General features: G+C 38.0%; 2 pseudogenes across 5 annotated transcripts in view; one reads left to right on the top strand and one right to left on the bottom strand.

Moving 5' to 3' along the window:
• Nucleotides 1–22,492, top strand: part of LOC144307654 (protein GUCD1 pseudogene) — a 60,985-nt pseudogene that overhangs the window by 18,804 nt on the left and 19,689 nt on the right. The gene's annotated exons all lie outside the window — the stretch shown is intronic.
• On the bottom strand, nt 14,240–15,582 carry LOC144308837 (F-box/WD repeat-containing protein 2 pseudogene; annotated as a pseudogene).

Here is a 22,492-nt window from a genome sequence, read left to right as displayed (position 1 = left end):
TGGTCTTTTAGATGATTTTTCATTCAGTTTACCATTGTTTATTGCTAGAACATAGAAATAAAATTGTTTTTTATATGTTGATTTTGTATCCTACAACCTTGCTAAATTCATTATTTCTATCAGCTTTGTTGTAAATTCTGTAACATTATCTACATAAATGATCATTATGGACATTATATCATGAAATATTTTTCCTGTGCCTCCAAAGGAGGGGACGCACAGAAAAAATAATGTATTTCTTATTTATTTATTTATTTATTTATTTATTTATTTATTTATTTATTATTGTATTTTGTATGTGTTTATGTTGTATTGTACATCAGGCTCTTGAAGTTATCCTTCAGCTAACTGAGGCCATTTTCTTTGCTTTCAATACTTTTTTCTCTGTTTCATTTCTAGTTTTTTCTATCATGGTGTCTTCTAGTTTACTAATCTATTCTTTGGCAATAGCTAATCTGTCATTAACCTATCAAGCATAGTTTTCGTCTCATATAGTGTCATTTTCATTTCAAGACAGTTGATTTGGTTCTTCTTTAAAAAACTCTTGCATATTTTAACTTATTAAAAATCTCTTGCATATTTAAACTTTTGAACATACAGAACACAGTTGCAATAACTTTTTTAATGTCTTTTTCAGTTAATTCTAACATTTGCATCAGTTTCAGGTTGCTTTTAACTGATTATTCTCCTCATATCTTTCTGCCTTTTTGCATGCCTGGTAATATTTCTTTTTAAATTTTTATTTATTTATTTATTTATTTATTTATTTATTTATGAGAGAAAGCAAGCGCATGAGAGAGAGAGAGAGAGAGAGAGAGAGAGAGAGAGCATGAGAAGATGGAGGGGCAGAGGGAGAGGGAGAAGCTGAAAGCCCAACTCAGGACTTGATCCCAAGACTCCAGCTGGGATCACCACCTGAGCCAAAGACAAATGCTTAACCAACTGACCTACCCACCTGCTCCATGTGCCTGGTAATCTTTGATTAAAAGTCAGATATTGTGAATTTTACCTTGTTAACTGCTGAATAATTTTTATTCCCATCAATATTCTTAAGCGTTTTTTCTGGGACATGGTGAATTTACTTGGAAACTGTTTTTATCTTTTTGGATCTTACTTTAGGCTTATTTGGGATGGGACCAGAGAATTGTTCAGTCTAGGGTGAATTATTTCCAGTTATTAAGGCAAGATCTTTATGTACACTGTACCTAATGTTTCATGAGTCATGATGTTTTCTTATCTTTTTGGTAGAAGTCAACACTATTTCTTTCCCTGTGTGAGCACCAGGCATCATTATCTCTAATCTTTTAGGACAGTCATTTTTCCAGTGTCAGTTAGTTTCCTTGCATACATTAACTTTCTAGTCCTTGGCTAAATACTAGCAAGGGGTTTTCTGAGGACTCCTGAGTTTTCTCCCCACTCTGGCATTCTGTCCTGTCTAGGTGTTTTGGTCTCCCCACACTCAGCACCATTTCCTCATCTCAGGGAGTCCTGGGTTCTGAATTTGTATATGGTGGTCCAGGGAACATACATTCTAAACCCAGTGGGGGAAGGGGGCAGAACTAAATGATCCCTCTGAAGGGCCACCGGGAGACTTTCAGAGAAGTTCAACCACGGGTTGGTTGGTTAGCAGCACTGTGCCAGTCAGAACTTGGAGAACATTCTAAGGTGACTATGCAAAGTTTGCCCCTTGATCGATATAAAATTGTTACAACAATGATCAACATTCTTTCTCCTTGATTCATAGTCAAACCGAACATGGGCCTTGAATTAGCGTGCCAGAGAGCATGTGAGCAAATTGCCTTTTGATCAACCTATCAAAGAAAACAAAATGTTTCTGACAAAGACAAATCACTCCTGGAACTGAATGCCAGAATTTTGCACTATGATTTTGATTAAATATGGACTCATATTTATTTCTGTCAGGACTTTTTTCTGAAATCCTGCTGGAAGTTCAAGGGACACCATTCAGTGGACAAAATGTTTGTTTCTCACACGCCTTAATCAAAGAGTATATTAAAATTGTAAAAAGCTTGCACATTGTGTTCTGGTTTGGAGGGTACATGAGTGATTCAGGTGTATTAAATGAATCTGCACAGCCACTCTCCATTGTCAAATAAAGAAGTACATGAAAATTACCCATGGCCTACAGAATGTAATCCAAATAATTGAAATAGTATCCTGAAAGCCTGAGGGTGAATAGAATGGCTGCCTTAAGATATTGAATGGCTGCCATGTGAAAGAGTAAAATTATTCTGTTTGACTTAGGAGACATACAGTTCATATTAATGGTTCAAAATTTTCCTATGTTGATTTTGGTTTACTTGAAGAAAAAAATTTCTACCAAGACTATGCCATCTTGGAAAAAGTTTCTTCACATAATAATTATCATTTCGTTCACTCACAAATACTTTATATTTTCAAAGCATTTTAAAAAATATTTTGTTTACTTATTTGGCAGAGAGAGAGAGAGCCAGGGAGCACAAGTGGGGGGCAGGGGGTGCAGTGGAGGGAGTTGGAGAAGCAGGCTTCCCACTGAGCAGGGAGGCTGACATGGGTCTTGATCTTAGGGTCTTGATCCCTGAGATCACGACCTGAGCCAAAGGCAGACGTTTAACCAACTAAGCCACCAGGCACCCTGATTCTGATTCTTAAAACAATCCAGTGAAGTAGACAAGAGAAATAGTGTCAGTGCCCTGATTGACATCAGCTTGTAAGAACCAATTTTGTGCATCTCTCACCAAGTCTATGTTCAGTGGTGTCATGGCAATAGCTTGAAATTGGCCATAGTAGAAGTATTAGCGCTTTGCAAATCAACAAATGCTACAGAAAAGTACCTGTCCCCAACAAATGCTACAAAAACGTATCTTCCAGCCAGCTGTGAAATATTTACTAACACATCATTCGATAAAGATAAATAAGAAGGAGCCTGAGGTTTACAAAAGTGAAGTGATTTCTCCAAAGCCTAGTAGCAAATAGGTGAATGAGTAAATGAATCAGCTTTGCCTTGGGACAGAGGTCAGAAAAACCACTGTCTGAGAGCTTACATCCTGTGTTTGCATGGCCTTCAAACTAAGATTGGTTTTACATTTTAAAAGGCAAAAAAAAAAAAGTATGCAACAGAGGACATATGTCATAGGAAACTTGTCAAAGGCAAGCAGTTTAAAATATTTATTACTTGACCCATTACAAAACCAAGTTTGCTAATCCAGAGCCTCAGCTCTATCATACGCCCTATGGCAGAGACTGCTACTTGTCTATCAAATTCCATCCTCCATATCTTCTGTAGTAATTGAGCTGTAGCTGGACACGTGATTGCCTAGCTAAGCTATATTAATTACCCAGCATCCCTCATGTCTAAGTGGAGCTAAATGATGATGAACTTTCCAAAGGATGAGCTTGGAAGTGGTCTGTGCAATTTGAGTCATTTTTTAAAAAATGAAGATCTCTCTTGGATCACTATGCCTTTACCTTCCTGCTGACTGGAGAATTTGAAGGTTGGAGTAATGATGTTAAAAACTTTACTAAGGATTGCAGAACTTTTCTACTAATCTGGGATCCCAGGATCAATTCGTGAAGCAGAGTCCATTTACTCACCCGGGAATTTTTAAATTTTCCTTCCTTCCTTCCTTCCTTCCTTCCTTCCTTCCTTCCTTCCTTCCTTCTTTTTCTTTCTTTCTTTCTTTCTTTCTTTCTTTCTTTCTTTCTTTCTTTCTTCTTCTTTCTTTCTTCTTTCTTTCTTTCTTTCTTTCTTCTTTCTTTCTTTCTTTCTTTCTTTCTTTCTTTCTTTTCTTTCTTCTTTCTTCTTTCTTTCTTTCCTTCCTTCAGAGAGAGAGAGCTCATGCACACAATCAGTGGTGGGGAGGGGCAGAGGAAGAGAGAGAGAGGGAGAATTTTAAGCAGGTTTCATGCCCAGCATGGAGCCTGATATGGGGTTCAACCTCACTACCCTGAGCCGAAATCAAGAGTCAGATGCTTAACAAGCTGAGCCACCCAGGCGCCCTCCAACTCAAGTTTTTTTTTAATGTGAAAAAGAAATACATTTCTATCTTTTGTTAGCCATTGCATTTTTTGGTCTCTTTGTTATAGTGATTTAGCCTTTATCCTATGATGCTTCCCTCTTCCCTACCTAAAGCTCTTGGCTGTGATACTCACCCTGCAAAAGACTTTCCCATGTCCCCAAATCTCTCTTCAATTACTATTTAAGCTCAATTACTTTGGCTTAAATGCTAGCGACTGGTGAAGCTAACACTTGAAACCAAGTGTTGCAATTTAATTATGATATAAAATAAGTGACTCTATAGTATGTGTGTACTGGAACTTAAATAAAAAGCTCAATATTTTCCCTGAGAGGAAAATATGAACAATAATTTCAGCTAGTCTTACTACGGTGCTCTCCTGATATCTATGCTGGTGAGCAGAAAGGTCATGTTCATGCATTGTTATACTTTTACTGTTATAGTGGGCTTTCTCAGAGAAAATAGTAACAAAATTAATGTCTATGAGCTATTTTAAAAGTGAAGCCAGTTTCAGTGTTTCTTTATTCCACATTCTTGCCAGCTTTTGTTGTCTCATGTCTTCTTGGTGATAGCCATTCTAACAGGTGTGAGGTGATGTCTCATTGTGGTTTTGATTTGCATTTTCTCAATGATGAGTGATGTTGAGCACCTTTTCATGTACCTGTCGGTAATCTGTATGTCTTCTCTGGAAAAATTTCTATTCAGTTCCTTTGTCCTTTTTTAAATTGGGTTGTTTGGGGTTTTTTAGCTATTGAGTTGTATGAGTTACTTATATATTTTGGATGTTACCCCTTTATTGGATATGTGGCTTGCAAATATTGTCTCCCATTATCTAAGTTGTCTCATACACTGTTGGTGAAAATGTTAACTGGTATGGCCACTGTAGGACTCTATGCAGAGGTTCCTCAAGAAATTAAAAAAAGAACTATTTGATCCACCAATCCCATTTCTGTGTATATATCCAAAGGAAATGAAACCATTATCTCAAAGAGATGTCTGTATTCCCAATGTTCATTGCAACCTTATTCATAATAGCCAAGGTATGGAGACAACCTAAGTGTCTGCCAATAGAAAAGTGAATCAAGAAAATGTAACACACACACACACACACACACACACACACACACACACACAATGGAGTGTTATTCAGCCTTTAAAAAAAAAGAAATCCTGTCATTTGCAACAACATGAATGACCTTAGAGGGCATTATGCTAAATGAAATAAGCCAAACAGAGAAAGACAAATACTGCATGGTATCACTTATATGTGGAATTTTTTAAAAAGTTGAATGCAGTGAAACAATGAACAAAAAAATGATTATCAGGAGTAGGGGAAATAGGGAGACCTTGGTAAAATCATAACAAACTTTCAGTTATAAGATGAATAAGTTCTGAGGATCTAACGTGCAACATCATCACTACAGTTGGTAATACTGTATTGTCTGAGTGTAATTTGTTAAAAGAGTGGAACTTAAATGTACTCACCTCCCTCCAAAAAAGTGAAGCAGTGGATATGTTAATTAACTCGATGAGGGGGATTGTTTCACAATGTATACATATATCAAATCATCAAGGTTTCACACTTTAAATATATTACAATTTTGTCAATTATACTTCAGTAAAGCTGAGGAGGAAAAAAAGAGAAGCCAATTCAGTAGGCACTCCAATTTGCTCACCTAATGATGAGTATAGAAAGGATCTTTGGCCTCAAATGAAATCTTCAAATGACTTAAAATAGCTCACCATTCCAATCCTGCTCTCTGAGACCGATCTGTAAATTACATTACACCAACCTGTAATGGATAAAATGTATTTAAAGTAAAGTCATGCTTGTTTGGATAAATGGAAAAAGACTTTTTGAAATGAGAAATGCAATTTTGATTTAATTTGTTGAGGCACTTAATCAATAGATTGTGCAAATTGAAAGAGCACTTTGGCCAAACTTAAAATTCAGATCTTCTAATATTTCCAAGCCCTAGTCTGTATCTTCTTTCGGGTTCTTGAAAATTTTTGCTTTGTTCCCTAGTCTCTAGTTTGGTGGAGCCTATTTCTCCTGTTGTGTTTAGGCATTTAATAGCACAGAGGACAGAACCAATCATTATCTTTCTGCTTCTCTGTCTCTGTTTCTCTCTCTCTCTCTCTCTCTCTCTCTCACACACACACACACACACACTTTTTAAAGGAGGTTGGGTTGATCATAAGGCATTAGAAACTCTTTTGCATTTTATCTAAATACACTCCTCCTGCATAATGGTGTCGAAGTAGGTCATTGAGATGATGTGACTGTCTGTTGACCTTAATGCTGAACCAGGGGAACTGGCGGTTGCTCACCTACTTCTCTGTCCTTGGAATATACATTCCACCAATCATTTCACACCAGGAGCCATTTTAAGAATGTAGCCTTGAGACAGTAACGTGATGTTGAGACACTCTGGACTGTGTATATAACTGAACCCAGCTGAGATACATATTATTAATATATAATTGTATAGAGATATAAACTTTTAATATTCTATTGGGCAGATGCAGAGATCTACTTGTCTTGTGGCCATCCAAGACAAGCCCCATATGTAAGTTCCCTTGTATATTAAACCTGTCACCTACCACTCCAGAGTGGTCTCTTTCTCCATAGTACATGCCAATTTCGAATTTCACCTGGGAAACTCCCAAGTTGTGAACCAACAAGTGTTTACTCAGAGATACAATTTCTGTGATCTGCTGAAAAATTATCTTATTTAAATCTGGTTCAGTAGATTAGATAAGGGTACAAAACCAACTCCATAGGATTAGTCTTCTGGATTAGTTGCTATCAAACAAAGCTAATCTAGACAGCAATCATCATGCTTGCTTCAAACCAAGATTATTAAGAAAAACAGGGATATAATACTCATTTCATCCTTTTACTCATTCAAAAATATTTATTCAGGGCTGAATGATACAGATTGAGATAATACTGGAAAAACAGCAGTGAAAAAAAAAACAGACATGATTTCTGCCCGCATAAGAACTTACCTACTGTGGAAAATAACATCAAGCAAATAACATGTGAGTTGAATGAAAAGCAAGGCAAATGAGCAGCGGGATGCATAGCGGAGTTTTCTCCTTTCTCCAGGTAACCTTGTTAAAAATGAAGATATTCCTGGGAGAGCTGACAGCTAATCTACTAATCAGTCATAAATGATTCAATCTTTAAAGCACTAGGATCAGCTGCATTTTCTCCTGAGAGTAGGGATCAGGAGAGAATGAACACATTGTCTTGGAGTCATGAGCAACTGAAAATGAAGAAAATATTGTGTATGCTAACTTTTTTACCAGGGATTGTGGTGACCAGCTCACATGCCAACAGTGCAAGAATCAATAAAATACCAACAAGTGAAGGAAGCTGGCTGCATGTAAGACGATATAGTGTGGGGGGTTGTAGAGAACTGGATCACGCAACTACAGAGCACAGTTGCCATCCAGCTGCCACTACAGGAGTATATATGGTCAATATTTCCAGATCTTTCAACTGTGAGAAAAGTCAGAAGTCTAGATTGCAATGTAAAATCTCCCAATTTTAAAATGTTGGCAGTTAACTCGTTACATGTTTAACCATTTTTTAAATTATGGACTAAACAAAATATGTATCTGTAGCCAAGATGTGGCCTGGGAGTCACGACTTCACAATTTCTCTTCTATAAGTGAAAAGATTTGTGAAATGAGAGAGATAAGAAAGGAAAATGGACAGTTTTGAAGAGAGTGAAAAGGATGAAAAATGATGAGTTAGCAATGGTTTAAGACACTTCCCAGGTCACAGAGGAAAATATTAACTGAATGGTTTCTTTGGGCAAAGAGCACCCAGGAAATGGAGTTTTGCTAAAAAAGGTGCTAAATGAAATATTTCTGCCCAGAGTAACTACTATCCTCATTTGTGTGTTTATAGTTTCATTGCTTCTTATTATAGTGGGATTACATGTGTAGATGTGTCAGGAAAACAGGACCATGACACATATTATGAGTGTTATGGACTAAACTGTAAGAAAATAAATTTCTGTTGTGTAAGCCACCCAGTCTGTGTTATTTTGTTATTGTGGCCCTAACAGACTAATCCAATGTCAATACATGGTTTATGGTGGCAATCAGATCTTACATCCACCGGAATCATTAATAAGGGTGGATGGAAGAGAATGTCAGAGAATGTGAGGACATTTGAGAAACAGAACACATGTGGCTGCTAATTCATACCATGAAAGATTTAATGGAGAGTTCTATGGAAACTGTCATCTCTGCAATACCTGTTCCGTTAGTGGAAACTGCTTCTCTGAGACCATGCCCAAGCCCTTGTTGATGCACTTGAGCCTGCCACTGATTGGTAAGGCCATTCATCAGAAAGATGAGCTGGCAATGAATGGAACAGAAGAGCAGGACAAGATAGGGTCCTCTAAGCTTCTTTGTCTATCACTATAACTCCCTTCCACAAAGTTCCTAATGTATTAGCTTCTGTTTCACTTCTGCTCTCCAAATGGCCAACTCAAATGAAGAGTTATATAGGGAGGAGGAATCTTGAAAACATAGCTCCCACTTTTAATTGGGAAGAATAGTGCCATGTGGATGACACACCTCCATGCACAGAACAGATCATTAACAAGAAAGCTACTATTTACCTTTGAACTTATAAACAGTAGCATACTATATGTACTCGTCTATGACTTGGTCTTTTCAACCAACATTATGAATCTGAAATCAACCATTTATGAATGCTGCCAGAGTTGCTTTCTTTTTTATTCATATAGAATATACCATTATTTATCCATTCTCCTGCTGATGTGCATTTGGGCTCCTCCTTGTCCATGTCATATGGCACTCATGTGTAAGAAGTTTTCTAAAGGTGTATGTATAAAAGTAGGATTCCTAGATATGTGAATTTTTGAATTTTTCAGATAATGTCAAATTATTTTCCAAAGTAGTTTCCCAAATTTGAATCCCAACGGTAGTATGTAAGAGTTCCTATTACTTCATATTTTGGAAAACAATTGGAATGTGCAGGCTTTTTATTTTTGTAGTTTGGAAGGTATAAAACTGTATTTCATGTGCCTTTAACTCTCAATTCCTTGAACACTAATGAAAACTAGCAAATATTACTGTAATTTTTGAGCTTCATTTTATGTGAAATTCTATTCATAGAGTTAGTCCATTTTGTGTTGAGTCATTTGTGGTTTTCTATGTTTAATCATAGGGGTTATTTATTATATCAGTAGTTTGGCAATTATATGCACTGTTGTAAATATCTTCATTTAATTTTTGACTTGTCTTTATATAGTGTTTTTGATGAACAGACTATCTTAATTTTAACATAATCAAATGCATCTGTCTTTTCCTTTATAGAATTTGTATTTTGTAGATTTATAAAGAAATCCATTCTTACCTGAGATCATAAAGATATTCTTCCATACATTCTTCTAAGAAAGTTTTGATTTTCACATTTAAGCATTTAATCTACTGTGAATTTATTGTTGTGTGTGTGTGGTGTATGGTTTTTGTATTTCAATTGAATATACCTTTATATTTTGTATCTAAAATGGATAAACCTTTATCTCTAAACATTTCTCTCAGCACTATTTCATCACTTACTGAATGGTCATTCCCTTTCCTTTTACTTGCAATGGCACCCCTGTCATGTATCTATCTATCGTCCAATTATCATCTATCTTCTTCCTCCTTTCCTCCCTCCCTCCCAGACTGCCTTCCTCCTTCATTTCCCTCCTTCCTTCTTTTCCATTATGATCCACTGATCTACTTATGTAGCCCTGATCCAGCACCATATCATCTCAATTTCTGTATTTTATATAAACTTTCTAGATAGAGCAATATTTTCATTTTACTTCTTCAGCAGTGTCTTCGCTTCTAGCTTTGCCACATGAATTCCAAGATCATGTTATGTCTAAGAAAAACACTGCCATTACTTGCATTGGAATGCATTGAATCTATAGATGAATATTGGAAGAAGTGACATTTTGTATTGGTTTTCCTATATAAGAACAAAATTAATTTTACCATCTACTTATGTCATCTTTAGTTATTTTTCAATACAGTTTTATAACTGCCACCATAATGTTCTTAGATATCTTTTATTACTTCAACTATAAGTGCCATATATTATGATTTTTAAAAATCTTTATTGAAATATAATTCACATACTATGCAATTCACTCATATAAAGTGTACAGTTCAGAGCACCTGGCTGGCTCAGTCAGTAAAGCATGCAGCTCTTGATCTTGGAGTTGTAAGTTCTAACCCCACGTTGAGTGTAGAGATTAATGAAAAATAAAATCTTAAAAAAAGTGTACAATTCAATGGTTTTTACTATAGGCACAGAATTGTGTCACCATTGCCACAATCAATTTTAGAACACTTTTATGGGGATCCCTGAGTGGCGCAGCGGGTTAGCGCCTGCCTTTGGCCCAGGGCACGATCCTGGAGACCCGGGATCGAGTCCCACGTCCGGCTCCTGGTGCATGGAGCCTGCTTCTCCTTCTGCCTATGTCTCTGCCTCTCTCTCTCTCTCTGTGACTATCATAAATAAATGAAATTAAAAAAAAGAACACTTTTATTTACCCAACCAAAAAATCCCAGTTCTGTTAGTCTTCAAGTTCTAACCTTTTCCATCTGTCTCTGAGGCCTAAGCAGTGACCGATATACTTTATATCTCCTTAGGTTTGCCTCCTCTGGACATTTTATGTAAATGGCATCAGACAATCTGTGGGCTTTTGAGTCTGGTTCTTTTCATTAGCACAACTGTCTCTGTGAGTCCATGCCTTCAGTTGCTCTGGGCATATTCCTAGAAGGGGACTTGTTACATCATGAGGTAATTCTATGTTTGTTTTTCTGAAGGGCCACCATGCTGTTTTCCACAGTGACTGCACTAGTTTACATTTCACCAAACAATTGCAAGCTTTCTAATTTCTCCACATCCTTGCCAACATGTTATTATTTTTTTCAATAACTGCCATCTGTGATGGTTAATTTTATGTGTCAACTTGTCTAGGCCACAGACAGATATCTGGTCAAAAATTATTCTTTTTTAAAAAAGATTTATTTATGTATTCATTGGAAACACAAAGAGAGACAGAGACACAGGCAAAGGGAGAAGCAGACTCCCTGCAGGGAGCTGGATGCGGGACTCAATCTTGGGACTGCTGGATCATGCCCTGAGCCGAAGGCAGATGCCCAACTGCTGAGCCACCCAGGCATCCCTCAAACATTATTCTTTATGTTTCTTTGGAGGTCTGTTTTTAGATGTTATTAAAATTTAAACCAGTAGACAATGAATACATTAGATTACCCATCATGATGTGGGTGGGCCTCATCTAATCACTGGAAGATCTTAATGGAAACAGACTGATCTCCTTTCAAGAAGAGGGAACTCTGCAGCAGAATGCCTTTGGATCCCAACCACAGTATCAACTCTTCCCTGGATCTCCATTCTGCTGGCCCACCTTGAAATTTGTGAACTCGCCAGTCTCCACAATCTTGTGAGCCAATGCCTTTAAATCAACCACACAATCACACCTGTACATCCTATTGGTCCTGTTTTCGTAGAGAACTCGGACAGAAACACCATCCTAATTAGTAGGCAATGGTTTTCATTTGCATTTCCCTAATTATTTGTGATATTGATGATACATCCGATTATATAAACTTTATTGGAGTATGATTTACATAACATAAAATATACACGTTATATGCAAACATTCATGAGTTTTGACAAATGTATATATCTGCATAACTGCTGTTATACTCAATACAGAAAACATTTCCATCACTCCAACAGTTTCCCCTTAAATCTTTTCAATCAATTCCCCCAACAATCCTGGCCCCAGAGTCACTATAGATTCATTTGACTTCTTCTAAAATTTCATATAAAGTGAATCATACTTCATATATAGCTATTTTCTTTTTTTTTTGAGTGAGTAATTTTGATTTTTTATTTGTTCTGATGAGATGGGTATTCTTTGGATTTTATTTTATTTTATTTTTTAATTATAAATTTATTTTTTATTGGTGTTCAATTTGCCAACATACAGAATAACACTCAGTGCTCATCCCGTCAAGTGCCCCCCTCAGTGCCCGCCACCCAGTCACCCCAGCATAACATTTCTAAGATACATCTATTTTTTTTTTAAATTTTTATTTATTTATGATAGTCACAGAGAGAGAGAGAGAGGCAGAGACACAGGCAGAGGGAGAAGCAGGCTCCATGCACCGGGAGCCCGACGTGGGATTCGATCCCGGGTCTCCAGGATCGTGCCCCGGGCCAAAGGCAGGCGCCAAACCGCTGCGCCACCCAGGGATCCCTAAGATACATCTATTTAATTAAATGCATCAGTAGTTCCTTCCTTTTTATCACTTAGTATTATTCCTTTGGACAGATGCAACTCAATTTTCTTTTTAAGATTTTAGCTATTTATTCATGAGAGACACAGAGAAGATGGACAGAGACATAGGCAGAGGGAGAAGTAGGCTGTGAGGAGCCTGACGGGGACTCGATCCCAGGATCCAGGATCATGACCTGAGCTGAAGGCAGATGTTCAACCACTGAGCCACCCAGGGGCCCCCACCTCAATTTGTTTACACATTCATAATTTGGTGAGAAAAGTTTGGATTTTTTCTCCAATTTTTGGCAATTATTAATAAGGCTGCTATGAAATTATATCACAGTGTAGTTGATTTCTATTTAATTTTTAATTTTTTATTTAAATTCACTGTGCCAACATATTACTTCCAGTGTTCATCTCATCACATGCACTCCTTAGTTCCTATCACCCAGTTACCCCATCCCCACACCCACGTCTCCTTCTGCAACCCTTTGTTTGTTTCCTAAAGTTAGGAGTCTCTCATGGTTTGTCTTAAAACATGGCAAACATATCAGGAGTAAAAGAGCTATGAAGCTCCAGCCCCTCATTACCCTCCCATGGAAATATTAAAACACAAACAGAAAATGGCTGAACGTATGTTTTGTGAGAAGATATGTATTCTTTAAACTTAGATATATGCCTAGGATTGTAACTGTGGGGTTGTACGTTAAATATATGTTTTACTTTATAAGAAATACCACCTCACACCAGTGAGAATGGGGAAAATTAACAAGGCAGGAAACAACAAATGTTGGAGAGGATGTGGAGAAAAGGGAACCCTCTTACACTGTTGGTGGGAATGTGAACTGGTGCAGCCACTCTGGAAAACTGTGTGGAGGTTCCTCAAACAGTTAAAAATAGACCTGCCCTACGACCCAGCAATTGCACTGTTGGGGATTTACCCCAAAGATACAGATGCAGTGAAACGCCGGGACACCTGCACCCCAATGTTTATAGCAGCAATGGCCACGATAGCCAAACTGTGGAAGGAGCCTCGGTGTCCATCGAAAGATGAATGGATAAAGAACATGTGGTTTATGTATAGAATGGAATATTACTCAGCGATTAGAAATGACAAATACCCACCATTCGCTTCAACGTGGATGGAACTGGAAGGTATTATGCTGAGTGAAGTAAGTCAATCGGAGAAGGACAAACATTATATGTTCTCATTCATTTGGGGAATATAAATAGTAGTGAAAGGGAATATAAGGGAAGGGGGAAGAAATGTGTGGGAAATATCAGAAAGGGAGACAGAACGTAAAGACTGCTAACTCTGGGAAACGAACTAGGGGTGGTGGAAGGGGAGGAGGGCGGGGGGTGGGAGTGAATGGGTGACGGGCACTGGGGGTTATTCTGTATGTTAGTAAATTGAACACCAATAAAAAATAAATTAAAAAAAAAAGAAATAGCTAAAATGGCATCCAAACTGGTAGTAGCATTTTATTAAAAAAATTTTTTAAAGATGGGTATGTTTTACAGGCAACCAATGAGCAGATTAATGAACCATATAACTCTCTTTACTTTAAACTAAAATTTGAGAAATATGACCCAAAATGCATCCTTCTATACTGAACAACATAGCTAAGTACAAATGAAGTCAATGGTGTACCCCATTAGCGTCCTAGGCTGTATACCAATAAAACAAGCCTTCCCTGGCCCTGAACCCCTGCCCTGGGGCAAATGCAGGTAAATGATTGTGCATTGTGTGATGATACTGTTAGGCGAGAACTTTGGTTCATGCAGTTGACTAACTGCCATCGAGGGGGCACTGAAAACCCACACCCTTAGCACCTAAGTCAGTCAGCGATGGTAAGCTTGTGGCATCAGTCATGCCACAACACCACAACACCAGGTAATGGTGTGGTCAGGCATGCTGGTGGCAAAGACCAAGCCCATATCATTGTGCCCATCCAATCCATCGAGCCAGGATGCTTCACCCGCGGGAAGCTTGAGCCTATCCTTGATTTCTGCTACTCTGGCAGAGGCCAGCAGAGAATTGGGCTCTCTGTTTGCAAGTCCACGATATACAGGGAATGGTTGTCAAACAGCAGGGCAAAGATATCTTTAAAGCCAAGCAAGGCCAAGTTTGCTACCTCAGGAGTCTTGATGACCCTGCGAATATCACAACTGGCAAAGCCTCATGGGTAGAGATGCAGTGCCAAACTACAATGTATCTGCCATCAAACTGAAATCCTGGCTGCAGGCAGATACTTCTGTCCTCAGAGACAGACAACATCTTTAAGCACTTACAATTGATTTCTCTCCCAGTTGGCCAAATCTTGATCTCATATTTGTCCACACGTGGGGGTATGTAGTCTCCAGGGCTGTGCAAAAAAGACTTCGCACTTTTGCAAAACCACCTTGGTGACCCATTCCATGCGCCATTGAGTGTTTTCAGGCTTGTCCCAGGAGACAAAGCTCTTATTTCCACAGTGAAATCTTCAGATCCATTCACCAAGGTATCTAGTTCATCATTGTAGTCAATGTTAAATACGGCCTCTGTGTGCCCCCAGAAGTGCTAGGTGCTGGCTCCAGAACTCCATTCCCAACAGGCCACAGTGTTGTCAAAGGAGTCTGTCACAAGCTTCTGCTCATCAAACCTCACTGCTGCACCACTGTGGGTCTGAATGCCATAAATGCACTCCCCTGTGCTCACATACCACAGTTTTGCAGACAAGTCATCTGACCGTGTGCAGAGAAATGCATCTTTGTAGTAGAGCACATACGCTCTGGCACTGTGTCCAATTAATGATGAGGTCTCAAAGGCTTCAAGGTCCTCCAGTTGCCTCTTTCTCAAATAGGCCTTCAAAGCTTCTACCAGTGCAAGGCATCCTGAACAGAATCATCTATGTACCAGCTCAAATTTTTACACGTGGTTTGCGACACCTCTGTATGGGCACTTATCACCTTCTTCCACTGTTTAGACATGAGGCAGCATGTGAGTCAAGCCCGAGGATTGAGCCATTTTAACAAATAAAAATGGAGCTCCTGGGGGAGGAGTTTGAAAAAGTCTCCAAGTTATTGGAGAGATGCCTGAGCTGGACTGCCCCACTCAGACTAATCAGGTGATCCAGAGTTTAATTTTTCTGCCAGTCCCTTAGAGAAAGACATGTAACAGAAATGTTACCAAGCCATGCCTCCAAGTCCCTTCTCTCCATGAAGTTATGGAAAAATTGACCTGAGCAAGTGCCCCAAGGGCCAGGGACCTCGTGCCAGGCTCACACCAAGTAGGTGAGTTGGGCTGCCAGAGCCTCCAGTAGCAGGTCTGCTGGGCATCCCTGGCACCTGCAGGTAGTAAAAGAAAGACAAAGGACTCTGGCACCAGTGGCAACATTTTTAACTTCCACCAGCAATGTACAAGAGTTCTTAATAAAGAATTGTAGAGGCACCTGGGTGGCTCAGTTGGTTAAATGTCTGCCTTCGATTCAGGTCATGATCTTGGGGTCCTGAGATGGAGTTCTGAGTTGGGCTCCCTGCTCAGTGGGAAGTCTGCTTCTCCCTCTAACCTCTGCCCCTCCCCCTGTTTGTGCTCTCTTTTCCTCTCAAATAAATGAATAAAGCCTTTAAAAAAAGAATCTTTATATTTTGGCTAAAATGTTCTCTTAAAGATATATGTATTCAAGTATATCTTCCTATTCTTTTTTTAATATGAAAAAATAAGCTTTATTAATCTGCCTTGCAATATATAAAATTAGTATGCTTGTATAAAAATATGCTCATGAAAGAAAAACAAAACTTTTGGGGGCCTTATTATTTTTTTCCTATTCAGTGGCTTAGCTTTTCACTTTCTTTATGGCACCTTTAAGTATATAAAAGTATGATTTTCAGAATGTCAAATTTGTTAACTTTTTTCTTTTATAGTTCATGCATTTTGTGACCCATTTTTGCCTGTGCCAAGAAAATCTTTTTGTTTGACTAAGGCTAGATAAAAATCGATCCAAAAAATTGTTGGATTACATATTCTGTGGGACAGGAATTAACACTGGGCTTAGTAGAAATGCCTTGTCTTACTGGGGCCCCAGTGATGTCTGGGACCCCAGTTGGAAGACCCAATACCTGAGAATTATAATCCTTTGAAGACACTTATACTAATGTGTAAGTTAATGCCAACTCTCCATTGGGACCTTAGTTTGTATTATCAGTTGGTAATCCTACATATGGCATCTCCATGTGACCTAGAGTTCCTCAGAACATGGTGTCTGGGCAACTATCTCAAGAAAAAGGAAGAACATATATAAACTATATCCATTTTATGACCTACCCCGAAATCACACAACATTATTTCTACTACACTGTGTTGGTCAGAGAAGTTACAATTCCCTACCCAGATTCAACTGGGAGAGAACAGAAACCTCAAAGACTTAAAGACTTTTAAGGAGGAGAGGAGAGGAGAGGAAAGGAGGGAGGGAGGGAGGAGGGAGGGAGGGACATCAGAGGGAGGAGACATCACTCACATTGTAATATACATGTGACATATATTTGCCATGGATCTGCCATTTGCCACAATCTGTCCACTGATCAAAATAATTCACATTTCTCTTACATACAAAATTCACATGTGCCTCTTACAGAACCCCCAGACTCTCATCCCATTAAGTAACAGGTTCAAACTCAAGACCCAATTTCCCACCTAGATCTGTCCTATGTTGGATGAGGCTGCTCAGCTGTCATACCTAATCAACATATACATGTTGTCAAGTATAGCTCCTCTTGATTTGAAAATCTTGTGAATTAAAGAGATGTTATCTGTCACTCACACCCACACACAAACATACAAACGCCAACACGAAATGTTTGACAGCCACAGATTTTCCTTTGCAAAAGGAGGAAAGCATGAGGCATGTTGGAGTCACTGGTCCACAGCAATTTAGGAATCCAGTCAGGTGCATGTTGCTAGTTCTTCGGTTAGGGCTCAGTCCTCCTACTGCCCGGTCATATTTCTTCATTACAGCATCAGGAGGGGTGGTTGTGTTGGGAGCGGCCCTAGGTAAAAACACCATGGATTTCAACTGTTCTTACTAAGTACAGCAAACTTTCTTGAACACTTCTTACATTGTTTAATGCCTTTGACAAATTTCCAGAGTCTTTAAATTGTAGTTGTTTTTTTTTTTAAATAATTTTGTCCATTTTTATTACTGCTTTTCCAGGACAGTAATGACCAAGATGGTCATTCAACATACTGGAAGTCCCTTCCACCTCCGCTTTCTTCATCTTCATTTTTGAAAAAAAAAAAAAAAAAAAAAAAACTTTCACTGAGTAAGGAATTTGTGCTCCACCGTGTTCTAGCTCATATTTTCAATAAGAAATCTATCATCATTCTTATCTCTGTTCTGGTGCATATAATAAGCATGTTCTCTCCTCTAAATGCTTTAAAGATTTTCTCTTTATTGATGTGTTTACATGATTTGATTTCAGCGTAACTTAAGGTCACTTTCTTCATGTGTCTTATGTTTAGAGTTCATTCAGCTTCCTGAAACTGTAAGTTGAATATTTTCATCAACGTTGGAGTCATTGACTCAAATATTCTTTCTGTTCCCCCACTTTCTCCTCTCCTTCAGGAACTCGAATTCCACATATATTGGCAGCTTGGATTTTTTTTATTGTGCATGTATGCCCTATTTATTTTTCCCCTCTGCTTCATTTCAGATAGTTTCTATTACAACACTTGCATTCACTAATCCTTTATTTTGCACTGTCTGCTCTGCTGTTAATAACATTCCGTGTATTTTTTTTATCTTAGACGTTGGGATTTTTTTCTCTAGGAATTTTATTTGGATCTATTTATATTTTCCATGTCTCTATGTAATATATTCAATTTTTCTGTAACTTCTTAAAAATATGGAAATTATACCAATAACTATTTTCATGTCTTTGTCTACCTAATGTATAATATCAACTTGGAGTCGTATATGACTGATAAATGTTTTTCATTGTTAAGTTTCTATGTTCCTTATTTATTGCATGCCTTGTTAATTTTGGCTGGATAACAGCCATTGTGAATTTCATCTTGTTTGGTGATGGATATGCTGGCATTCCTAAAAATGTTCTTAAGCTTCATTCTGGGACATATTTAAATTACATGGAAAAAGTTTTATACCTTTGGGTATTATTTTTATTGTTGTTAGGTGACACGAAAGCAGTGTTTAGTCTAGTCTTACTTATTTTTTCCCGTTCCTGAGTTAAAAACAAAAATGAAAACAAACAAAAAACTTCTGAGAATCTACTCGATGCTCTTAATTATGAGATTGTTCACTCTGGATAGTGGGAATGGGCTTTATGCCTAGCCTTGTATAAGCTCTGAAGATTGTTCTCTGTAATTCTTTTATTATGATTCTTTCTGCAACCTCACACATATGTAATGATCAATATTTAACTAAGTACTCTAGGAGAGGGGTACCTGGGTGGCTCAGTCTGTTAAGTGTCTGCCTTTGGATCAGGTTGTGATCCCAGGGTTCTGGGATTGAGCCCTGAGTTGGGCTTCCTGTTCAGCAGGGAGTCTGCTTCTCCCTCTCCCTCTGTTCCTCTCTGCCTGCTCATGCTTTCTCTCTCTTCTCAAGTAAATATATAAAATCTTTAAACAAAATACTCCGGGAGATTGCTTTGCAGATATGGACTTCTTTGTGCAGTACTCCCTTCCCTACTTGTCCCTATGAATTCTAGCTGCCTTGACCTCCCCAGACTCCCAGCTCCATCTCTTCAGCTCAGGGAGACTGCTGTATTCCACTAGAGTCGCCCATTCTATTCTCTGTGGCCTGGGGATTTGCTCTAGGCACTACTTGGGCAATATTAGGGAACAGATTATTTCTTCTCTGATTCTTGGAGATCAATGGCCATAATTACCCAGTGTCCAGTATTTGAAGGATCAATTTTAATATACTTGCATGGTTTATTTGTTGTTTCATATGGTAAGTCAATGATAAATGTAACTACTGTATTCACCCACATATTATTCATGTTTATTGCTTGAGATTCTTTCATATAATTTTAAATCATCACTGATATAATTTTGCCTTCAATCTGAAGAACCTCCTTTAACTAGTTTTTGTAATCCATGACCACTGACACTGAATTATCACAGCTTTTGTTTGACTAATCTTGTGTTTTCATTGTGCCTTCTAACATTTTTTTGTTGTTTCTTTCAGCACTTACTGAGTTTCACTGTCTTCCGGTATACATTTCTTTTCTGATCATATACCTGCCATCTTTTAAAAAGAATCTTTTCTTGGGGTACGTGGATGGCGCAGTTCGTTGAACATCTGACTCTTGGTTTTGGTTTAGGTTGTGATCTCAAGGTAATGAGATGGAGCCCCACATGGAGGTCTGCACTCAGTGGGGCATCTGCTTGAGATTTTTCTTTCTCCTTCTGCTTCTTCCCTTCCTGCTTATACTATCTCTCTCTCTAAAATAAACTAATTTTTTAAAAATAATTCTCTCTCTTTGTGTATTTATCCTTCTTTTGGTTGATTGAATGACTTTTTTCCTTGTTACTGGTTTTCAGTTATTTGATCATGATGTGCTTTGGTGGTGTTTTTTTTTTCCTGCTTGAAGTTTGCTGAGATTCTTGGATCTGTATTAATACTTCTTTTCAAACCTGGAAAACTTCAGCCATTATTTTCTAAATTTTTTGCCCTTGTTCACTTCTGATATTACAGTCATACATATGTTAACCAGATTCCCTGATGGTCTGCCATTTATTCATTATTTTCTAACATGGTAGCTCAGTTTGGATAGTTTCTGTTTCTGTATCTTAAAGAGTTTATCCTTTATTCTCCAGTATTTAACTCACTGATTTTCTCATCCAGTAAGATTTTCATTCTCAATAATATATTGCTCACCACTAGAATATTCATTTGGCTCTTTTTGCAGCCCTGGTTTCTCTCCTTATTTTCCTGTGTTTCTGGAATTCCTTGGGCATCTTTACAACAGCTGTTTAAAATGTTTGTCTGCAAATTCTACCATCTTTCTAATTTCTGGGTCGGTTCCTATTGACTTATTTTCCTTCAAGTTATAGGTCACATTTTCCTGCCTCTTTGCATGTCTATTAATAGGAATTGGATGCTTCAAGAGTGTGAAGTTTATGCTGCCAAATAGTGGAAATTTGTTATCTTGCTTTAGCCAGTATTGGATTGTGTTATGATTGGCATTAAGTGTACTTTTGGATCAGCCTGATTCTTTTGAAGCCAGTTTTAGGCTTTGTGGCATGAGTTTGGGGTGGCACTTCTCTAGGGCTTGCATAGTCCTGTCTCTAAGGTATGACACCAGTGGGATCTCAACTGAATTATTTAGATGCATGGCAAATTTCACACTAGCTGCTTAGAATCAGACTATTTTGCTGCCCTGGGAAATCTCTGAGAATTGTTGTCTCAGAGCTATTTTATTTTGATTTCACCACGGATTTTCACCTTCTTCATGGGTGTCAGTATTGTGCAACAGACTCGGGGAATCACCTACAAATACTCTAGAACACTTTCTTTGAATAGATCCCTTTTGTTCACAAATGTCAAGTGCCTCAGCCTTCCCAAATGCCAATATCTATCTTCTTAAATCAGTGAAATGTCTATTCTGTGCTTAGCTTTCCACTCCTTGTGCTTTTGGTCCAGAGAGTGTCTCCAGGAAGAGAGACAAAATGATCAGAAAGCTCATCTCATTATTTTCACTCCTCCCCAGGGTAAAAGTCATTCCCTTTCTATTGTCTAATGTTTGTAAACAGTTGTTAAAAATACTTTCCAGCTTTCTAGTTGTTTTAGAAGAACTAGTACCTTTTACATTTATTCCATCAAAAAAACCCACATTTATTCCATCATACTAGAAGCAGAAAATGGAAACTGACTTGTAAAAAATTTCTCTTATAAGTTGTTTGATATTGAATTGTACTTTCTAGTTTTTTGATACTGATATATAGAAATGAACTTCAATGTTTTACATCCAGTAGCCTTACTTTTCTAAGCACGTTCTGATACTTTATCTGTGGTTACTTTTTTAGTTTTTGATATAGCCCATTTTATCATGTATAAATAATAACTTTTTGTTTCAAGCTTTCCAAAACTTACACTTTGTGCTTCTTTTCATTGTTTCCTACACTGCAAGGACTTCTGGCCCATGAAAAATACAAATACTGATAGTGAGCTATACTATCTTGTTCCTGATTTTAAAGTAAACACTACCACCGTTTTTGCCATAATGTCTGATGTGCTGTATAAAGTTCTCTTAAATACTCTATACTGCATTGAGGAAGTTCCCTTCTATCCCTTTGTGTGTCTCAGGTGTGAGTCATATGGCATTTCAGATTACCAGGGGTCAGAAACAAGCTCAAGACCAATTGCTTAGCAAGTAAAGGCTGTAGTACAAACTCCTAATTATACTTAAATTAACCAAGACAAGACAAGTAAAAAAAAAAATCAATGAATCAATATCAATGTCCCCAACAGCAGTGTTCTGAAGTCATCAATTGTCTTGAGCCTGATACTAAATTTATTTCCCAATGGAGGTGTTTAGGTATCCCCAGTTTAGGTCATAAGTAGTATCAGAGTAAAGGTGTCCCTAAACTACAGAGGCAGTCATTGTTGGCTCAGAGAGCAGTGCTTGTGAGCTACGATATAATCAAACACAGTCTTTCCATTTTAGATGGCTAAAGACAAGAAGTGCAATTATCAACTTTATTTGCCAGCTGACCAAACTGAACTATTGAGATAATGCTAGAAAAAAGATACCATTCATTCTTCCTTCAGAAAATGTTTGCTCTGTCAGAAAATATGCTAGAAATGGAGAAATCACAAGAGAATTAAATTCACATAGTCTCTGTCTTTCCTCACAGAGCCTGAAGTCTAATGGACTCATGGCTGATTTAGGTCTATAGTTTTCCTTTAGAGCTGCTCCATTTCTGTTTTGTGACACTTTCTTCCCATTCACATGCCCATTCAGATGGTGCAATGCCTGCCTGCCCAGATATTGGACTGCCCCTCTTTCTACTTTCTACTCACAAAATAAATGTGTGCTATAATCTGTTCACAGAGGTTCCCCAAATTCCTCTGTTCACAGATCACTTAGTGTCTCAATAATTATGTTCACTTTCCACCCCCA

This window comes from Canis aureus, chromosome X, assembly GCF_053574225.1.
Source record: "Canis aureus isolate CA01 chromosome X, VMU_Caureus_v.1.0, whole genome shotgun sequence".
NCBI classification, from domain to species: domain Eukaryota; kingdom Metazoa; phylum Chordata; class Mammalia; order Carnivora; family Canidae; genus Canis; species Canis aureus.
Note: the sequence above shows the minus strand (reverse complement) of the source record. Positions and strands in the feature narration are given on the sequence as shown.